Here is a 23,198-nt window from a genome sequence, read left to right on the forward strand (position 1 = left end):
AAAACGAAAAAACTAAATTTGGCCCGGTCATTAAAGGATTTAACAACTGATCGGCGGAGGTGCCAAGAGTCAAGTCCCCATCAATCTAATATTGATGGCCTATCCTAAGGATAGGCCATCTTTTCTAAAAACCGGGATAAACCCTTTAATTACGGTAGCTCTTGGAGAAGTCATTAAAGCAGTGGTCCACAGAATAGGTCATCAGTATATGATCGGTGGGGGTCCGACACCCAGACCCCGCACCGATCAGCTGCTCCGGCTGTCGGATGTCCATGCAGGAAGCCAATGACTCCGGTCACGGAATAGTGGCTGAGCTGCAGCTCTGCTTCTATTCAAGTGAATAGGAGCAGAGCTGAAATTCTGCAGCACGGCCGCTATGCAGCAGTCGGAACCATCTGCTTCCGGCACCGAACATTGCATACAGTGCATAACATACGGTGCCTGGAGGCAGCCGGACCAGCTGATCAATTCGGGGTCCGGGTGTCAGACCCCCATCGCTCATATACTGAGGACCTATCCTGTGGATAGGTCAACAGTTGACTGTGCGTGGACAACCCCTTTAAGGCAGAGGTTTACTTACTTTTTGTTCCTGCACGGCTTACTCAAAGACATGAACAGTACAAATATTTGTGTGTTATTAGTTTAAGTCACAATTATAGACCAACACAATTTAACTAGTCACAATTAGACCACATGTTATTAGTAATTCATGTAGAAATCCTAGTAGGATTCCCAACCTTTCCAGAAGCCGCTACATCCTCTAGTTTATTTTATGTAAATGCTGCTGATTATTAACATTTAAATGTGAAATAGCTTTTACAACAGCGTAATAGTAATAAATAGAAAGCAATAAAATAGTCATTAACAATGCAACAAGGAAAGTGGAATCGTAGTAATAAATAACACAATCTTCTAAAGTGTAATTTTACATGTTATCCAGCTTAAAAAATAAATAAATATGACTGGAGAACAATAAAGCATGTCATCAAAATGCGGTTTTTCAATGTTACAGACTATGTGAAGGATATGAAGGACTATGAATATTATCGGTTTCATAGCCGCGATGGCTCCTCAGGATTAGAAGTGGCACCACCCCTGCCCAGCCTTCTTAGAATACATCATTTAGCGGCTTCTTCTTACATGCTGAAACTGACCAGTCGTGTCACTTTATATACGCTGATAAACAATAGTAAACATGATTGGTCAAAGCTCTCACTGAAAAAGTCGACCAGCTGCGCTTCATAGGCTCATAGAGAAATCAAGTACTGGATAACATGACATCCTCAGGTAAAATAGAGAAGAGAGATAGCGGAGGTGCCAACAATCCACAATAAGCTGCTGCAACATCATCAAGTATTGCTAGAACTAGAATCTCACTCCAACTTATTACACAAACCGTGACTGCACATGTGCGGCCAGATCTCCACCAATGGTCGGGACTAAAACGGACCCGCTTTCACAATCCGTGGATGTCTCAGCCTGTCTTAGGTCACATCATAAAACACTTTTAGGCTTTGTTCACACACTTAAACAAAAACATCTGAATACAGAGCTGTTTTCAAGGGAAATCGGCTCCTGATTTTCAGACGTCTTTTAAGCCACTCGCGTTTTTCGCTGCGTTTTTGGACCTGTTTTTCTATAGAGTCAATGAAAACCGGCTCAAGAAGTGACATGCACTTCTTTTTACGAGGTTTTTTTTTTCCGTGGCCGTTTTTTAAAAACGGCCATGTAAAAAAATGCCCCATGGGAACGTAACGCCGTTTTTCCCATTGAAATCAATGGGCAGATGTTTGGAGGCGTTCTGCCCCTGCATTTTTAGCCATTTTTCAGGGAATTTACGGCCCGAAAGATGGCTGAAAATAGGTCGTAAACATTAGACTGTGCTGATGATTTTGCTATTTAGCACGGACGACAGACGGCTGCTGCTTTAATAAAACTACTGCATAAATTGTTTTTACAGGAGAAGATCTTTCAAGGACATCATGGTTATTAGAAAACTGACCCTTTACTTTTCACTCAGTCTAGAAAGAATAAGGACAACCTCAAACTATGACACTGCAGCGATACAATTCAAGGTAACGGATCACGACTGAAAGAAATACATGAATGCCAAAGAAGGATTCTCTCACGATCATCTATTCCTATTTCAGGAGGTATTCATCTTCACATTTTAGGAATCAGTCATGTGTTATGAATTTTTAAACCTGAAAAGCATCTAGTCCACAAACATAAAAAAAATCCTATTTCTGCCTGAAAAACGAAATCATCAGCCATTAAAAATAGTGCACCTCGAGTCACATTTCTCATGTCATTCCTTTTTGTTTTTTTAATACATTTTCTAATAGTTACTATGAGGCGTTGGAGCGCTGCTAACCTGCTACAGCATCCCAATGCCTCATTGCCGACACAAATGTTAAGACCTCAGTGGCCAGTCACATCCAGGATTTCCGGGACATAAATATAAGTGGCTTATCCTTAGCATAGGCCATCTGTGTTTGTTCGGTGGTGGTCTCCCACTGATCAACACCACGAAGGGGCCCATTCATTGTTTACACAAGCATAGAGGTTCTTCAATATGGGCCACTGTGCCTGGTACTGCAGCTAATTCCCATTCAAGTTCATAGGACTGAGCTGCAGTACCAGGCAAAGCCAGAGAAATATGTGTGGCGCTGTGATTGTGTAAACTATGAAAGAAGAGACTGTATGAGTCTATTGACACTTTGCAGCAAAAAAATGGGAGTTAGCGGTCAGAAGTCATAAATCACACAAACCCTACTGCACACAATACAGGAAATAAAAGTATTGCTCTTTTACAGAGAAATTGAACCAAAATTAAATGCATGATACAATCCTGCCCTTCAGCTACCTCTCAGATTGCCATTAACATTACATTTCAAGTCTCTAAAAACAACTAATTTAGCATAAGAGTAGTGTATGTAATAAACCTTTTCAAAGTGTAGATGTACCCAGGAAAATAGTTACATGTAAATATTGAACAAAATAGTTTCAATATCTAGTTGTGGCTAAAAGCAAACACGTCTTGTTCACAATACCTTTGATGCACCAGGATTAAACATTTCGAATGACTTAGGCCCCCAGGACACAGCCGTGCCCGAAGACACGGCCGGTGATTATGGGCAAGGTCGGCCGCGGAGAGTCATCCATATTTGCGGGCCTTGCTCCCATTATAAAGTATGGGAGAACGGTCCATAAAATAAAAAAATAGGACATGTCCTATTTTTTGCGGGTTATTTCTACGGCCTGGACACCCTTCCCGTAAATATATGAGAAAGTGTCCGTGGGCAATAGAAATGCATGGGTCCGTACTTTGATCCGCAATTACAGATCAAAATTACGGCTATGTGTATGGGAATCTGAACATACATTACAAATACCCAATGACTTGTTATCTTCTATTTATAATGGTAGGTAAACGGCCTAGGTTCATTGTAATATGTTATAAAGGGATTGTCCAAGAGATAACTTTTATGACATGTCAGAGTCTGAAGGGTCAGAGTTCAGCAGGTGGGACCCCTTTTGATCCAGAAAACAAATAGCTAGGTATATGTGGTCACTATGCATTAAAATGAATGGGAGCTTCAACCCAAAGATCCCAAGAACAGGTCAGTTTCAATACATGGGGTCTCTGTTCCTCCTGTTTATTTTAATGGTGAGCATGACCACGTCCGCTTTGAGCATTATATTACAGATCTGTACAACACTGCTTTATAATACGGCTATGTGCACAAGACCCTGACCCTTTCATTGATAAGGACGAATGTAACATGTCATGATTTAAAACGATTGTCCGACTAAATATACTATATACGGTGTTATTATTGAGTTCAATGTCTAAAGTAAGCTTCCATGCTCGCTCTAGTAGTGGCTGCAGGTAGCCAGAACTTTAGAATTTAAATCTATGTCTATGGCGGTGTTCACACCTGCGTTTGGCTTTTAGTTGTTCTGCTCCTTTAGAGGAGCAGAACAATGGAAACACAAGAAGGGCCGATTCCATTGCACAATGGATACCACCGGTGGCCTGCTCAACCCATTGACTTTTATAGGTTCCGTCGGGGTGTCTGATTTTACCGGAAGTAATAGCGCAATCCAGCCAATACTATACTTGCTATAATTGTGCTGTATGTAAAAAAATAAATAAAATTGTCATATGCTTTTTAAAAAAAAGGTGTCAACTTCTTAGAATTTCAATAAACAAGATTAAAATGCACTTTCATTACTTTATAAACATAGAACACGACCTGTTCAACATAAATTGACACATTAACACACAAGAACTACCCCCCTGAGGCTTCGTACACATCTGCGTTGGGACTCCATGCATGTGTTCCGTTGGACCTTTCCATCAGGGGGACCCATAAACAGGCTCCAAACTGAGACAAACGGAAACCATAAGTTTCCGTTTGCATCACCATTGATTTCAATGGTGACAGATCCGGTGCAAATTGTTTCCGTTTGTCACCGTTGTTTAAGGGTTCCGTCGTTTTTACGGAAAGAATACTGCAGTCGACTACGTTATGGATGCGGTCGAAACGACAGAACCCTTAAACAACGGTGACAAACGGAAACCATTTGCACCGGATCCGTCACCATTGAAATCAATGGTGATGCAAACGGAAACCTATGGTTTACATTCGTGGGTTCCCCTGACGGAAAGCTCAGACAGAATCCATGAACGTAGACCCAACGTAGATGTGAACGAAGCCTTAAATGTAAATGTGCAAGGATGATAAGGAATTAAGACTATGAAGTAGCAAATTCCTAGCATATATTTAGTAAGACTGGTCACGAATCAGTACATTAATCTTATCAAAGGCATTCCAGACATTATAAAACAAAAATATTTTGAAAAACGATATGCCATAAATTTCGAATTAGCCAGCTTTTTCCTTATCTACCATTCCCTATAAAAGGAGGGTAAAGGCTTATTCACACAACAAGTTTAACGTTTTTTCTTAACGCCGATCACACGGCTGCATAAAATCAATGCATGCCTAGGGGGTTATTCAGTGGAAAAAAAAAATGGGACATGTCCTATTTTGGCCCGTTTTCCCTAATCTCTTAATAGACAAGTCTTTGAGGGATCCATGAAAACGGGTCCCGCATGGGTGAAAATCATCTGTGACGGCCGATTTGACACCGGATAGTGTGAATACAGCCCAACTGAGTAGCGTGGCTATGTCTTTACTTCAACAGGGAAAGGGACTGTTTGGCGTTCCATCAGATAACTCCTCACCAATCAGCATATCCTATCGTTATGCAATGAAGGTCTAGGACGGGTATAGACCTAAGGAATAAAATAAGAGTCACAGGCACAAATTAACTAAGACTGGCATTTCATATGCCCGTCTCAGGCAGAAGCCCGCTTGAGTCAGCTGCAACATATTTATTAGGAGCCGCACGCCCCTTATTAACGGTCACATCTTGGGCTGTACGTGCGGCATAACTACGAGCCGGTGTATATTTCGACTATAATTCACAACAACTTCTGGCATAAATAATAAATTTGTCAGCCGCGGGAGGCTCCTCAGCCTTTCACGAAGCGAAACCACTTTTTTTAAAAGTTCAAAGACCGGCGTAGATATTATATATTTTGCACAAAAAAGGCATTGTGGCATTGTTAACTGCGGAGATCAGAAGTTTCTCTGATCTCCGGCGTTAAAGTAGGGCTGCAGCTGTAGATTACAGCCATTGCACCACTCCAGATCAGATCAGCAGCACGCTCGTCACGCGTCGGCAACCGGTTAACATTTGAGTACTTGATGCAAAGACACTAGCCGTTAGATAGGCCCTGCCTCTTGGTTATAACAAGCACAGCCCCAACAACTGGACCCGCATCGATCAGATGCTATGGCTGCCTCTGGATGTTTTGAATGGTATACAGTAGTTGAAGCCAGAAGCAGATGGTTCCGACCACTGCATAGCGCCCGTTCTGCAGCACTGCTGCTATTCAGTGACCAGAGGCATCTGCTTCCAGCACGCAACTACTGCATACCGTTCAAAACATCCGGTTCCCGCAGGCAGCTGGAACCGCTGATCGGTGCGGGGTCTGGGTGTCGGACCCCCACCGATCATATACTGATGACCTACCAGGGGATTGGTCATCAGTTGTCCTGTCATGGACATCCCCTTTAATAATACCACCATAATTCTTATGTTGCAATGTGGCTTTTGGGCCCTTTCAGGCTCCAGAGGTGACTGCTACCTCTGCAGCAGATATATAGCTTTGCCCGTGGCTGCACTATAAGCAGAATTTAACGCTGGTGTAACTTCCTAATAGGTATCAGATTCCTCCCCACCTAATGCTTTATTAATGGGGATTTAAAGGGGGATGTGGTGTAAATGTTGGGTACATGCAGAGTGTGCCGCATAGGAAGATTTACTAAAACGGTTCCTTTAAAAGAGTTGTCTCCCTAAGACAACCCTGGTCCATACGCCCCATTTGAATAGTAGCCATGTAATACTACATTTCCTCTGCAAACGATGGCCACTTCTTCCTTGCAAAATCAACTTTTTGCCAGGGTGTGAAAAGCTGGACTCACGGCAATCAGCGGATTGCTGCGGCGGCTTCCATCTCGGGAAAGCTCTTTAACGTCCATGTTCACATTAAACTTAAATGCTGCAGAATTTCCATCCGGAATTTTTGTGCAGCAATTCGCAGCATATTACAGTAGCAGCAAAGTAAATGGGATTTCAACAAATCCCAATCGCACGCTGCGTAGAAATTGTGCATAAAAGAACTGCGCTGTGGATTCTCAATCTGCAGGTCAACTTCTCTCACAAAAACGGTGACTTGCTCCCCGAAAACCAAGCATGGAACATGGAATAGGCAGAGTTAAGAACATACTAGGCTGTAATCCAGGTTGCAATATCATATTGTATTCCGTTTCATGAATGTCCAGAATTAGAAAACACGGGTGCTTTCTTTCAAAAACAGCGCCACACAAAATCTGATTTTTTAAATTTTGAGGATTTTTTGTAGCATTTTGAAAAAGAAAGATTTTAATTGCCATATCTAGAACTGTGGTCTCGTACAACTTTCCCTATGATACACGTTTGCTCATGTGACCCACAGCACGGACAATAAATGACGTCTTTATACATGACTCACAAGGTATTTACTTATTATCAGATCATATAATCCATACAAGTGACTGTAAGGAAAACTAGCAATTGATTGAGAAGAAAAAAAAATCATTAGAAGCCATTATGAAGAATTCCAGAAAACGTGTTTATTGTGCGAAATACATGCCTGGTAATAGGAACCAGCGTCTCCAGCACACATTTATTATAGCAAAGTCCAATCTTGCTAGATGAATGGTCTCTAGGTTGTAGACATCACTGACGTTGACACTAACCAGAAAATAATATTCTAAGCATACAACTAGAACACGCAGCATATGTCGTCAATCCATGCCTTCTACAGAATCACATAGCAACATGAGCTTCATAGCTACAAAAATATCCGGCAAACACTGCTCAATATATGAATCATTGTTAGCAATCGCATATTTACCATCCGCCCTATAGAGCTGTTAGGGTCATTGTTGCATAGCCTATAATGGGGACTTATGGCATGATCCATCCATGATGGACCAGGCAGGACTCCTCAACATCAATTTTCACGTGATGGCCTGTTTAGGCTAGTTGCTTGAGAACCGGCCGACCTGACAAACATATTGGTCCGTTGGGCCATGGACCCAGCTCTGTAGCACGAGATTTACTTGCTTTGGGAGGGGAGGAGAGAGAGTGGGGAGTAAGGCAGCTCCCTCCACTGCGGGGGATACGATGTCTGCACCTCCGCACATGCGCAAATGAGACGTACACATGTCAGAGGCTCCATGCTGGTGTGTGGACGTTGAAATGTACCCCTGAGGAAGCTGCAGAAGTGGCGACGTGGGGTACTGGACAGACGCTAACACAAGAATGCATTAATCTTAATTCACACAGGCTGCCATCTTTTGACATGCTTGCATGGTTAGCACTGTAGCCTTGCAGCGCTGGGGTCCTGGGTTCAAATCCAACCAAGGACAACATCTGCATGGAGTTTGTATGTTCTCCCCGATTCCTCTGGTTTCCTGTCACACACCAAACACATACCAATAGGGAATTTAGATTGTGAGCCCCAATGGGGACAGGAAGTAAGGACCTCTGCACAGCACTGTATAAGTAACAAATAACATGCTATATATGTATAAGTAACAAATAACATGCAATATTCTGAGCAGTCAGTTTTATACTTATTGTATTTTGTGATAGGAAGCGCTCAAACAAGAGGTTTTACCATTTATAGGGTTGCCTCATATGAAGAATACGTGTTTTTATGCTTTATAACTCACCTTTTTTTTCTTTTACTTATGGCTTTAATAAACTTTGTATACTTTTTGCATTGATATTTGTGTGCAAGTGCTCTTTATACACAAGGCCTCGTCCTTGCTATTTAGTGACCCTTAATCTATCTCCTGACCCTCAGATTGCCTTGAATCCCATTAAAAAGGATCATTATAAGTATGTGCAGCACAGCGCTGAGTATTTCCTTCTAGGCTGCATTTGTTGGGGTTATTCGAAGCTTATTTGTAGAAGTGATATTTTTCAGTAAAAGGCTGGTTGCCATGGAGATATAAAGCATATATTTTCCGTAAAAGTCCAGTTTGTTAAAGGCTATGTACACCATTGAAAATGTGTTTTTTGTTTTTTCAATTAAAATCTGTATCAGTGTGCTGGTGCAACTTTCTAATTTATTTTTATTAAAAAAAATTTTTACTTTTTGAGATACAGTGGCTTTGTATCCTGTATACGGGGAAGATGTATCTCGCGATGACCTAAATCGGTGACAGGTTCAGTGAAAGCGGGTCCTACGTGTCTCTTAAATACAGGATTTCCCGGGGGAGGGGGCGGCAGCCGTATGGCACAGTCTCCCGGGGAGGTATGGGACCGTCTGCCAGGTGGAGGGGACAGCCGTACGGCACAGTCTCCCGGGGGGTTTCTTGGCACAGTAAACAGGGGGGGGCGTATGGCAATCTACAGGGAGGCACTATCTACCAATGTGAGCTGTGTGTAGCACCTAGTGGAGGAAAGGGGGCCCAGTCAAAATTTTGCTTTGTGGCCCAGTGTTTCCTAGTTACGCCCCTGACTGCCACGCAGAGGTTATAGTACATTGTTCAGCAGTACACGGGCTGTTTCCCAGTTTAACTTCAGAGCTCCAGTCAGTAATATTAGATTCTGAATGGGAGCAGAGCATGATGGTAGAAGCCTCATGGTAGTCAAATCAAATGACATCTTTACCCATCTCCACAGCTAAAACAAACAGCAAACAAAAGCCGTATTCATCAATTACCTGAAAACTAAAACCTTGCCGCTTTCTATGTTAGCAACACCTTGTTTCATTCAGAGAGCAGGTGCAGCCGTAACACAGAAATGTCCTTCTGAGAACAATCACCCAACAGACAATATGGCTCATTTTTCAATAGCACCTGCGCTTTGCTGCACTCCTAGATCACAAGCCACTTGATTACCATTTGTAGAGGACAGATCCCCAATGATGAGTATCGGCATCGAAATAGTCCGATAAACTTTTTCTGTTAATTTTCCATTACTTTATCACTGTTTTATTATACAAAGACCGGATTCAAAAAAGCGGAGTTTTGCGCGCGCAAAATGTACTTAGCAGCTCCGTGTGTCATCACCATATGATGCGCGGCTGCGTGATTTTCATGCAGCCGCCATCATGATGACACTCTGTAGGTTTGTAAACAGAAAAGCACGTGGTGCTTTTCTGTTTCCATTCATAGTTTTTACTGCTCTTGTGCGAATCACGCGTGTCCCATAGAAGTGCTTCCGTGTGTTGCGCGTGATTTTCACGCACCCATTGACTTCAATGGGTGCGTCAAGCGCGAGAAACGCACAAATATAGGACATGTCGTGAGTTTTACGCAGAGGACACTCGCTGCGCAAAAATCACTGACTGTCTGCACGGCCCCATTGACTAACATAGGTCCGTGCGAGGCACGTGAAAACCACGCGCGTTGCACGGACGTATATCATGTTCGTCTAAATAAGCCCTAAGCCTGCAAAGGAGAGGTGCCCCGATTGCAAGCTACATTCAAGAGTTTCCTTGAGCAGCAGGTCTATAGGAATCAAAGGGCACCTTATGCTGGAGTCACCTCTGATAACAGCTGATAAGGGCTCGGAGAAAAGTGAGATCGCCCACATACAGCTGTAGACAATACACAAGGCTATAATAAGTCCGCATTTTAGGGCTCATTCAGACTGGCGTAATACACGTCCATGTGCTGTGCATTCAAATAAATGACAGCAATGGGGCTATTCAGACATGCGTGAATTTTCACGCAGGGGGTATCCGTTGTGTGAAACTCACTGCATGTCCTATATTGGTGCATTTTCACGCACCTAGTTGTCCATGGAAGTCAATGGTTGCGTGAAAACCACGGACAGCACACGGACGACATCTGTGTTCTGCTCGTGTTTCACGCATCTAATACATAGAAAAGCAGAGAAACAATGTAAAAAAATAAAATGATGTGCTTGCACGGACGTGATAAACGCACACGCAAAGCACACTGATTCTTTGCAGACGGACAAGAAATGTAGGAAAATAGCACATCGGACACATTCGTCTGAACGCAGCCTAAGGGTACGTGCACACACAATCAAAAACGTCTGAAAATACGGAGCAGTTTTCAAGGGAAAACCGCACCTGATTTTCAGACTTTTTTTTAGCAACTCACGTTTTTCAGGGCCGTTTTTCTATAGAGTTTTTTTTTTTTTTAAAACTGGCAGGTAAAAACGCTCCGGCGGAACAGAAAGCCGTTTTGCCCGTTTAAATCAAAGGACAGATGTTTGGAGGACTTCTGCTTATGATTTTTTGGCCGTTTTTCATCAGTTTATGGGCCGAAAATAAGCGGTGTGAACAGACCATTAGTGTTCATATTACAGCTGCATCATCCACCCCCCACGTCTACTGAACCAAATTCAGTATCTATCTCCTGACCCTCAGATTGCCTTGAATCCAATTAAAAAAGGATCATTATAAGTATGTGCAGCACAGCGCTGAGTATTTCATTCTAGGCTGCATTTGTTGGGGTTATTCTAAGCTTATTTGTAGAAGTGATATTTTTCAGTAATGTTGTATTGGCTCTTAAATAGTGTCATTTTGGGGTCTTCAGTTTTTTCTTTTCTCTATATGCTTCCATTGAGTCAGTCACTTGTTGAGAAAGATATGGGTGTACTTGTAGACTATAGACTAAATAACAGCATGCAATGTCAGTCAGCTGCTTCTAAAGCCAGGAGGATACGTCATGTGTTAAAAGAGGGATGGACTCGCGGGACCGGGGCATAATATTAGCACATTACAAAGCATTAGTGCGGCCAGTATATGCAGTTCAGTTTCAGGGTTGATTGGTTCATGCCTTATGGTTTTCTTACCTTCCTCAATAGGGGTAAAACAAAGTTCTAAAGTTTACCCATATCCCATCCCTTACTCCCATCCCTTGGTTGAACTTTATGGACGTATGTAATTTTTCAACAGTACTATGTAATAAGATGCCTGAAAAAGCAAACAAAAAAACTTTTTGGAAGTCAATGGGTGCGCGAAAACCACACGGATGCACATCCGTCTGCGGTGCGTGATTTGCGCATTAATTCAATTGAAAATAAAAAAAAGATTTGCTTTACTCGCAAAGCACACTGATGCATAACGCAACACACGGACCAGATTCACACGCGTTTTTCACGCACGTGAATCTGATACGCTTGTGTGAATGTAGCCCTAATAGAAAATCATCCTACAAAAGATGTTGAATCTCAATTTAAAAACAAAACAATCTTCATAGATAATGATGATTAAAAGAATGTTATATCTGTATGCAAAGCATCAATAAGTCGCAGGAAGAAAGTCCGGTGCTAAAAATCGTGTCCTCCTCCTTCTCTCTGTCTTCAGTAGATTGCTAATAATCAGACGAGAGTACTGGATAAACACTATTAGGCCGGATTTACACGAGCGTGTGCGTTTGCACGCACAAAAAACGCGGGGTTTTGCGCGCGCAAAAGGCACTTAACAGCTCCGTGTGTCATCACCATATGATGCGAAGCTGCGTGATTATCGCGCAGCCGCCATCATTATGACACTTATTTTGGATGTTTGTAAACAGAAAAGCACGTGGTGCTTTTCGGTTTTCATTCATCCTTTTCACAGCTGTTGCGCGAATCACGCGCGTCCCACGGAAGTGCTTCCGTGTGCTGCGCGTGATTTTCACACAGCCATTGACTTCAATGGGTGCGTGATGCACGAAAAACGCCCAAAGAACGGACATGTCGGGACTTTTTCGCTGCGGACTAACGCAGCGTAAAAATCACGCACCTGTCTGCACGGCCCCATAGACTAATATAGGTCTGTGCGACGCACGTGAAAATCACGCGCGTTGCACGGACGTATACCCCATTCGTCTGAATAAGCCCTTAATGGTCTTCTGCTGTGCGGCAGGACACAGCGACGTGGCTTGTATAGTGACAGCATCTGGAATAAAATGTCTATTTATTTTAAACTGGAGAATCTAATGAGCAGAAAATTGCTAATTCATCTCGCGCTAGGGGATTGCCTAGAAAAAAAATGAGATATTGTTTATTCTATTACCACAGTTGCAATGGGTTTCCCAGAGAGGAGAATTGTGAGCATCTAGTTCTGAAAATGGAAACCTCTGTATTACTGGATAGGCAATGATGTAGGAAAATAATGGCGGGCTAGGCAGCACAACAGACAGTTAGGGTATATTCACACGCAGTGGTTTCAGACGTAATTCGGGCGTTTTACGCCTCGAATTACGGCTGAAAAAATGCCTATAAACATCTGCCCATTGAAAGCAATGGGAATTACGGCGCGTAAAATGATGGCTCGTCAAAAGAAGTGCAGGTCACTTCTTGGGACGTTTTTGGAGGCATTTTTCATTGACTCCATTGAAAAAAAGCTCCATAAACGGCTGTAAAAAAACAGCGAAAATCGCGAGTGGCTTAAAAAAAAGTCTGAAAATCAGGAGCCGTTTTCCCTTGAAACCAGCTCCGTATTTTGAGACGTTTTTTACTCAGTGTGTGAACATACTCTAAGTGTTGTAATCTGTCACTTTACGACACGTTGTAATGTAGGAGAAATGGTGATGAAATATTTACTATTCCTATGACATGCTCTCCAGAAATGCAGTCTAGACCAATACTCATGAAAGTACGATTCAATGGGAAATAAATAGTCACATCACAATAGGCTTTATTTATATTACATGGTACATCTCCAAAGTTGCCATACTAGAAATCCACAAATAATCGATGGGCTTTTCTATATAACCCAGAAGGTGAGGAACTGGTATAAAATATTGTAGTTCACGTTTCCCCTTTTACAAACAGTCTGACTGACCCGTCACTTGTATGCGGGTCCTGTGAGACCTACTCTGAGCAAAACGGTGCTGGCACCTGATCAACAGCTGGAGCATCCACCGCCAACTATGAAAAGTTACCCATCACAATGTAATAATCTAGAACATGTCTAGCCGGGTGCTGCTGTAAACCGTACCATGGTCTGAATGAATGCGCGAATATCTCCACATGTCGCACAGTTTTAGGGATATTCCCAGAAACCACATTTATCACCTATCCACAGGACCGTTGGGGTGTATATGTGAGAAATGTCGACTCTAGGAATACCCCTTTAACCTCTTGCAGATGTGATGAATAGAATATGAACATTTAGGCCTCATGCACATGGCTGTATTATGGATCAGTGCCGCCAGGATCCTATAAGGAAGCTGCTATTGGCACATACTATACCTCCAAATACAAAGGCTTTTTTCCCCCACAGATTCCATGAGAATCCACAAGGTAAAGATGTTTTGCATTCTCCATTGCATGTTGTATTATGAAGGTGTAGAGGACACATTGCTTTTATAGGAAAATACGGTGCCTTGCAGAGGCTCCATACAATGGCACAGAGACGTAGCTAGACTTTCCCTCACCTGGAAGAAGGGGGCAGAAAACTGAACCTATCCCTGAAGCTAAAAATCCTGCCTAGGCATAGCGGCTTGTTGGCAACCCCACCGGCAAGCAATGGGCAGATGTATTGTAGCCGTCTTTTCAGGCGTAAAACGCCCGAATTACGTCTGAAAATAGGTTGTGTGAACATACCCTTATTCCTGACACTGGATGGAAACAAGTAGCATACAAGTCGTGCTCAATGCTACACTAAGGCCTTATTCACACTAGCACAGCGTTTTTTGGGCATTGCAGTTGCGTGTGTCATCAGTATGTGCTGCATGATTTTCGCGCAGCCGCCATGCTTATGACACTGGTTTTATGTATACAAACATAAAAGCAGGAGGTGCTTTTATGTTTTCATTAATTTATTTATCTTACAACTGTAGCGCAAATCACGCGCGGCACACGGAACTGCTTCCGTGTGCGATTTTCACTCACCCATTGACTTCTATGGGTGCATGATGCGCGAAAAACGGGCAAGTATAGGACATGTCGTGAGTTTTACGCAGAGCACATACACTGCATGAAAATCACGGACTGTCTGAACGGCCCTATTCATTAACATAGGTCCGTGATACGTGCGTGATTTTCACGCACGTAATACTTGTTGTCACATGACAAATCTGTGTGTAACATACGCCTAATATACTAGATATTTAATAACGAATTGCACTATTTTCTGTCAACTAGCATTATAAGGGCTTGTACACACACAACGGAATCGTTGCAGAAAAATTTCTGTAGAAATTCCGTTGAAAGTCACAGACTTCCCGCTGCGGCAAAAAACGCACACCATTTCCTGCGCTTTTTACAGCAGAGAATGGTGCCATCTCCTCTGAAAAACGCAGCAATTCTGGACACTTCCCACAGCAGGAATTAACATGCCGCGGTCCGAAAAATACACTCCGCAGGTCAGATCTGCTTGGAATTTTTACGCAGCGTGTGGATGAGATGTGTTAAATCTCATCCATTATGCTGCTACTGTATTCTGCTGCGTTTTTTCCATCCGAAATTGCGGATGGAAAAAACGCGGCAATTCCTCAGCGTGTGCACGAGCCCTAATAGTGCCAATATATTCTTTTATTATTACTACAAAGGGGTGGACAAAATACTATAACATTTGGGAGTAGGGTTGTCACGATACCAGAATTTGGACTTCTATACCGATACTTTGTGTAGTATTGCGATTCTCAATACCAAAACCATACAATAAAAATAAAAAAAGGTTCTTCCAGTTTCTGATGTGAGGCGCGTGGTGTGATGAATTCTGAACCTCCGTGTGCCTCACATTAAGGGCTTATTCAGACGAACGGGATATACGTCCGTGCAACGCGCGTGATTTTCACGCGCGTCGCACGGACCTATATTAGTCTATGGGGTCGTGCAGACAGTTGCGTGATTTTTACGCAGCTTGAGTCCGCTGCAAAAAACGCACGACATGTCCGTTCTTTGTGCGTATTTCGCGCATCACGCACCCATTGAAGTCAATGGGTGTGTGAAAATCACACGCACCACACGGAAGCACTTCTGTGGGACGCGCGTGATTCGCGCAACAGCTGTCAAACTATGAATGTAAACAGAAAAGCACCACGTGCTTTTCTGTTTACAAACATCCAAACGGAGTGTCATAATGATGGCTGCGCGAGAATCACGCAGCCGCGCATCACACGGGGCTGACACACGGAGCTGTTAAGTGCCAGCCGTTAAAAACTCCACGAAAAACGCGAGTTTCTTAAAAATCGGCTGAAAAATCAGGAGCGGATTTCCCTTGAGAACAGCTCGGTATTTTCAGACGTTTTTTGCTAAGCGTGTGAACATAGCCTTACTGAACATTACGACACTTCTTGGTTGGTTTAAATAAGAACATTCTTTTTTACGCTGTTTCCTCTCAGCTACGCCCACATGTCTGGTGAGGCACTAAAGGTGTCTTAAAGGTTCCCTGGCACGCAAAATGCTGCGTTTTTTGCGTTTGCAAAACGCACACGCGCGTGTGAATCCGGCCTTATAGTAATTGACTCCATCATGTTTTTCACAGTCATAATGGACAACATTGGGTTAATGAGTGATGTGCATGATGGGGTTAATTACTATTAATGTGAGGTACATGGAGGTTCAAAATTAATAACACCTCGTGCCTCACATTAATAAGTGAAAGAAAGCAGTTTTTATTGTATTTTTTACAGCGTACACATCATAAATGAGACTATAAATTTGTTGTGCAGGTTATTACGGTCGCGACGATACCGAATGTGTGTGTTTTATGTACGGAAACTATTTATTGTTTGTTTTTAAACTTTAATGTACTGGCATACATCTATATGCCGATAGTAATGTACTGGCATACATCTATATGCCGATAGTAATGTACTGGCATACATCTATATGCCGATAGTAATGTACTGGCATACATCTATATGCCGATAGTAATGTACTGGCATACATCTATATGCCGATAGTAATGTACTGGCATACATCTATATGCCGATAGTAATGTACTGGCATACATCTATATGCCGATAGTAATGTACTGGCATACATCTATATGCCGATAGTAATGTACTGGCATACATCTATATGCCGATAGTAATGTACTGGCATACATCTATATGCCGATAGTAATGTACTGGCATACATCTATATGCCGATAGTAATGTACTGGCATATATCTATATGCCAGTACATTAGCCTGTGTACGGATAGTGCACAGGCAGTTGTTAGGACATACCTAAGTATGCCCGAACAGGAAATATGGTCAGAGAGAGTAACCTCATCTCCGCTGTGAGGGCGCGGCTGTGGCTGTGTTAGGCCCCATGCACACGACCGTGGAAAAACTCAGTAATTACGGACCAGCCCGGTTCTATTGGCACATTTCCGTAGGGCTACGGATAGGTGTCTGTGCCATAGAACCGTGCCGGGAATTATGGAGCATGTCCTACTTTTCTGATTTTATGGCCGTGTGCATGAGGCCTAACACAGACCTTTGCCCCGGTCCTGATCACGCACGCACACACGTGTCGTGCCCGCACGGTAAGGATGATGTGATGCATGGGGGTGTTTTGCAATGCGTCCGCCATGTTTCCTGTGTTCAGGGCCGGTGCTCATTAGTGCAGAGCCGGATACATCACATCTGGCTACTGACTAAATTTGTGTACAGTACTAAACTGTGGGGCTGAAATACATGAATCCGCGGTACTGAACAGTATCGATATTTCTATGCACCGTGCAACCCTATTTGGGAGTAAGGCCCCCTGCACATGGCCGTAGCCATAATCACGGTCTGTGATAGTGGCCACGGCCGGCCGCAGACAGTCACCCGTGCTCCAATTATAAAGTATGGGTGCATGGTCCGTAAAATTAAAAAAAATGTAGTCCTATTTATTGCGGATCATTTCTGCGGCCCGGACACCTTCCCATAAATATACGAGAAGGTGTCCGTGGACCATAGAAATTAATGGGTCAGTATTTTGAACCACAGTTACGGTCCGTAATTGCGGATCAAAATTCCGGTCGCGTGCATGGGGCCTAATTCTCCATTTATTTAGGCCACTATAAACAACTAAGACCCCATGCACACGACCGTAAAAAAAAATATCCGTAATTGTGGACCGCATTAAGGTCCGCAGTTACGGACTCGTCCGGTTCTATTTGTCGCGGACACCTTTCCGTAGCGCCACGGATAGGTGTCCGCGCCATAGAACCGTGCTGGGAATTACGGAGCATGTCCTACTTTTCTGATTTTACGGGCCGTGCTCCCTTTGTATGGTAGTACAGCACGAAAATGCGGGCACGGCCGTGTGCATGGAGGCCTTAGAAATATACCAGACAAAACTAGTCATAGAAGCTTCGCAGCGAGTATTCAGTACACTGAACGATACAGTTAAACATTAAGCTGAAATTCTTAACCAGTTCAGCGCCGGGCTATTTTGAGCCTTCAGGACTAGACAGACACGGTTTAGCCATTTTTAGCACACGTTAGTTAAACGGCTATAACTTTTATTTGTTGGACTAGCGACGTGATTTCTGCAATGTTTTTTTTCGTAGACAATAGAGGTTTATTTTTTCTTCATTTTTATACACATCCTTTTTGCTATTTTAGAATTTTGGGGATTATAGTTTGAAAATAGTGAAAAAATAAGCTTTTTTACATTTCCGCTAATTTGTTCTGGTAATAATATGTTTTACCCTAAAATAGACTTTTTATTGGTGATTGTCATTGTCTACTGTAGATTTTGATATATTACATGTCTATTTTAGGGTAATTGGGTCAGGGCTAGCGTTACAACAATGATTGGCATAGGGATCATTATTGGGGGGGGGGTATTTTATGTGTAATTATTATTTCGTTTATTTTACTTTTATTTTTTATTATTATGGTCAGAAAAGAGCTTTGGGGGAGTTTATTTATTTATTTTTCTTTTACACAGTAACGGAGGCTGCACAGCAGTCCCAGTTAGGCCCAGTTCACACAGGCAAGCACCACAGGCAAGAGGCGTGTGATGAATGAGCATGTCGCTCCCCTCATCCCATTGAAATCAATGGGAGGTGGTTTCAGGCATTTTTTTGGCGCCGATTCCGACGAAGTTTCCGCATCAAAATCAGTGCCAAAGAACTCTGTGAACAGGGCCTTGCGGGGGTAATCAGCCCACTTATAGTGACTATGGTCACTATAAGGGTATGTTCACACAGTGTTTTTAGGCGTATTTCGGGGGAGTTTACGCCACGAAAAAACAGAAGCAGAACGCCTACAAACATATGCCCATTGATTTCAATTGGAAATACGGCGTTCTTTTCACGCATCATTTTCCAAAAAAAAATGGCGCGTTTTTGGAGCGGTTTTTCATGGACTATGGAAAAACAGCTCCAAAAACGGCTCCAAAAACGGCTGTAAAAAACAAGAGTTGCTAAAAAAAAACATCTGAAAATCAGGAGCCGTTTTCCCTTGAAAACAGCTCCGAATTTTCAGACGTTTTTAATTTTGTGTGTGCACATACCCATAGGGCTGTGTTAGATCTACTTAGACCCAGCAGCCTGCCACGAACAACCAGTCACATGATCACCGGGACCAATAACTGCCTCTATTCTATACACAGCGCTCATTGAGCCAGCGGTCGGCAACCAGTTAAATTTAGACAGCTTAAAACTACATGAGACCTGCAGAAAATGGCCCAAATTTATCACAGTGGCTCACGCTGAATGATAGATCTGCTCTATCTTGCTAGACATACACTTTAGGGGTATGTTCACACGGCTTATTTTCGGCAGTTTTTCGGACCGAAAGATCGGAAGCAGAACGCCTCCAAACATCTGCCCATTGATTTCAATGGGAAAAACGACGTTCTGTCCCGATGGGACGTTTCTTTACGCGGCTGTTCTTTAAAACAGCCGCGTAAAAAAACACCCGCGAAAAAGTGCATGTCACTTTTTGAGCCGTTTTTGGAGCCATTTTTCATTGACTCTATAGAAAAACAGCTACAAAAACAGCCGTAAAAAAACGCGAGTTGCTTAAAAAACGGCTGAAAATCAGGAGCAGTTTTCCCTTGAGAACAGCTCGGTATTTTCAGACGTTTTTTGCTAAGCGTGTGAACATAGCCTTACTGAACATTACGACACTTCTTGGTTGGTTTAAATATGAAAAATTTTTACGCTGTTTCCTCTCAGCTACGCCCACATTGTCTAGTGAGGCGCTAAAGGTGTCTTAAGGGTTCCCTGGCACATTAAAAAAACAGTCGTATCTGCGGGCATTATGAAGGAGCCGAGTAGATTGATATAGAGGTTTTGTGGGAAAATATTCAGTAGAACTTATTGATCTAAAACTCTGCTCATTGTTGGCTTAGGACCAAGTCCAGTGGGCAGACATAATTGGTGATTGACAGCCTTCTCTGTATAATTGTTCATACAGATAGCTGCCAGTCACGGAGTAGGACCGCCCACTGGACACCTAAGCCCAGAATGAGCAGAGGTTTAGATCTATAAATGACAAGTCATACGGAATAGTTTCCCACAAAACCTTATATCAATCTGCCCAGCTCCACCTGCTCTAACATGTTGCCTGCAAGGCACATTGCATTTTCAATATGACAGATTCCTCTTAATGTGGTACACAACAGGTACACTAGTTTTTTTGGCTCAATTTCAGCCAAAATTCTGGCGCACTATGGGTGGAATTCGGCACAAGAGTCGCAATTAGTGGTAAAAATGACAATTTTGGTGCCGTTTGCGCCACTTTTTTTAAAAAAAAATTGGGTGGAGCTTAGCGGAAGGCACCTGTGGCCTGATAAAATGATCATAATTTATGCCAGAGACTGTAAAAGATATAAACTGCCAGTCACACAACGCTTTACCGTTTGCCAAGTTGTTGTTGCCGATTCTGCTTTAACACTTGTATTCGGATGTGATAGTTAAAGGGGTAATCCATGTGTAACAGAATTGCTGCAGGAAATTTCTGCAGCAATTCCGCAGTAAATAGCAGAAATTCCGCTACAGAAAAACCGCACCATTTCCTGCGGTTCTAACTGAAGAAAATTAGGCCGATTTTGCTGCGTTTTTTTCAACGCTGGGAGACGGTGACATCTCCTCTGAAAAACGCAGCATTTCAGTCCACTTTCCGCAGCAGGAATGGACCTGCTGCGGTACAAAAAATACGCACCGCAGGTCAATTTCTTCAAGGAAATTTTACGCAGCGTGTGGATGACATTTGTTAAATCTCCCCCACTTCGCTGCTACTGTAACATGCTGCGTATTTTCTGTCTGCAATACCGGACGGAAAATATGCAGCAATTCCGCTACGTTTGGACAAGCCATACGCATTTGGGTGTAGTGAGACGCTGCAGATTTTTTTTGGAAATGAAAATCTGTGTCTTATTTATATGAATGGAACTTGCAGTAATCCATGCACCGGCTGCAGAAACAACCCCTTCAGCTGTATGGAACTGATTTTCAGTCACAGAAAATTTCTGCAACAAAATCTGCCGTGTGTGACTGCACCCTAATTTTATTTTTCCAAATGCGCGTGAAACAGCACATAATGTCAGTTGTTAGAAGACACGCGCTGACGTTTGAAGCGTTACAGGAACTCTGAACGATGCTCCGGTACCACCGGAGGGGCACCAGCCGTCTACATTGTATAACTGCACACGGCAAGGTAAACTAGCGCGTGTGGAATGCCGTGCGACGGGTCATGAAATGTAGGCTGCTGATAAACGCCCAACCGGAGGATGAAACTGCGACAAAGCCCCTTCACCTGTTCTGGGCATCGACGGGGCACACAACATGATCAGACATTTATGCCACATGCAAGTAATAGGTCATCAAAGTTTATCGTAGGAAAGCCGTCGCTTGTTCTTGTGTGATCGGTCAAGTTTATGTTACAATACGGAAACAGTGCTTTGTGGGGAAATTATTGTAATCCCTGTCTTGACAGCCAGAATAGCAGCAGCAAGCGTGACTTCTACTCTAGATGTTCAGCAGAACTGGTTTTCCAAGTAGGTCAGGCACCTTTCACATGGCGTTTATTAGTGGCTTATGCTACAGAAATCTGGGACTGCTGAGAGACTGGAAAATAAGACGGCAGCGCCAACAGTCCCCAGGAACGTCACAGCTCCAATATCCCGACGTACTTTCTGCAGGATTCATCTGTCTTTGTGCAACAGAAAAAAAAAAAAAAATGTAAAATTCAGCTGAAACTATAATGGGGGACAGTGATCACATCCAGTGCAAAGCAAATGTGGAGCAGTCACCCGAAGCGACCAATCAGGGTCCAGCTTCATTTATCAGAGCATTTTTGGAACCTGAACGCAGCGAACGGATTGGCTCCCCTTTACCTTTGTACTAGTTTTAATAAATCTTCCTCACTATTCCTAACATTGCGCTATTCCTAACCGCTCGATACAGCATTACGCAATACGGCGAAATATGGATCAGCCTATTTAGTCCAAATAGTCCTCGTAGGGATTCCCTCTCCAGGTGGATTTAGTTGTAAAAACTTGACTCTTTTCTGTGGGCTTAAAATAAATACTATGGTGTAGTACAAAGAAAGGGCTACTTAACCCTTCACTGTTTTAGCAAAGCCCGACAACAAGTACAATCAAATAAAGGGTAAGGATTTGTTCACACTGGCATCATGGATCTGTCAGGTTTCGATGGGCAGAATAACGTTGCGATAGGCTATTATTAGTCAATGGGATTCATTACAAAGCGTATTTGCCACATCCAACATTGAAAATTTAAAAACAGAAACCACAATACCAGTGTGAATAAAACCTTACCCTCTTGTATTTAATATGGGACATATGAACAGCACACAAGGGAGCCCTATGATTCCGATTACACTGTATAGGAATGTCTAGACTAAGTGTTAGAGGGACTTACAAAGCGAATAAAAAGTGCAGCTGACCAACAGGAGTATATAGAGGTCTCCAGAGCTTCTCAGACCGGAGGCAGAAGTAGTGGTCACAGGGCAAACATTGGCATTACAGACACCCTGTGCCCAGCCTGACAGCGCCAAGTGCAAATAAGAAGACAGAGTGTCCCTTTAAGACTGCAGTATGGCTCTTCCCTCACGCTTGATGATAATGTATGAGGAGCTTATAGACTGTCACCTACCTGAAGCCCCTGTGGGAGCTGTGGAGTCATCCTGCTGCTTGTGCACTTGGCCGACTCTTAGGGAAAGTCTCACACAATAATCCAAGCAATGAGCAACTGGAGTCTCCCGACACGAACCCGCATCACACTCTGAGCACCGGGAATTCAGGCCAACTCCCCACAGGCACAACAGCACTGGTCCCGCCCCGCTGGCAGCTTAGCCTATTACACCCGCGGGAAAACTTGAAGCCCCGCCCCGTCTGTCAGACGTCCACAAGGGGGCGGGGCCAGTATATGTGGGAACAGAGGCGTTATCCTGTCATGTTGTAACCTGTGGTGTGACTGTACGGAGCGGACCTGTGTCACCCCCCCCCCCCCCCTCTGCTTACCTGTTCACCAAGACAACGCGCGCTACATGTCTATATATATATATATATATATGTGTGTGTAATACTCACTGACTACATGTAACCTGATGGTAGAATATATATAGAAGATACTGCGCCCAAGAGCTGACACTCTAAATACTAGAGCCCCAGAAGACGTGGGTGTTCTCACAGGAA

The 23,198-nt window shown here is 43.2% G+C and overlaps 1 protein-coding gene across 1 annotated transcript in view; it reads right to left on the bottom strand.

Moving 5' to 3' along the window:
* The window catches only part of PLD1 (phospholipase D1), a 157,820-nt gene extending 135,082 nt beyond the window's left edge, over window positions 1-22,738 (bottom strand). The window contains exon 1 of the mRNA XM_075861616.1: window positions 22,657-22,738. The gene's annotated coding sequence lies outside the window, so the exon portion shown is untranslated. The remainder of the gene's footprint in view (window positions 1-22,656) is intronic.
* Between the last annotated feature and the right edge of the window lie 460 nt (window positions 22,739-23,198).

The sequence above is a fragment of the Rhinoderma darwinii genome, chromosome 4 (genome assembly GCF_050947455.1).
Source record: "Rhinoderma darwinii isolate aRhiDar2 chromosome 4, aRhiDar2.hap1, whole genome shotgun sequence".
Lineage (NCBI taxonomy): Eukaryota > Metazoa > Chordata > Amphibia > Anura > Rhinodermatidae > Rhinoderma > Rhinoderma darwinii.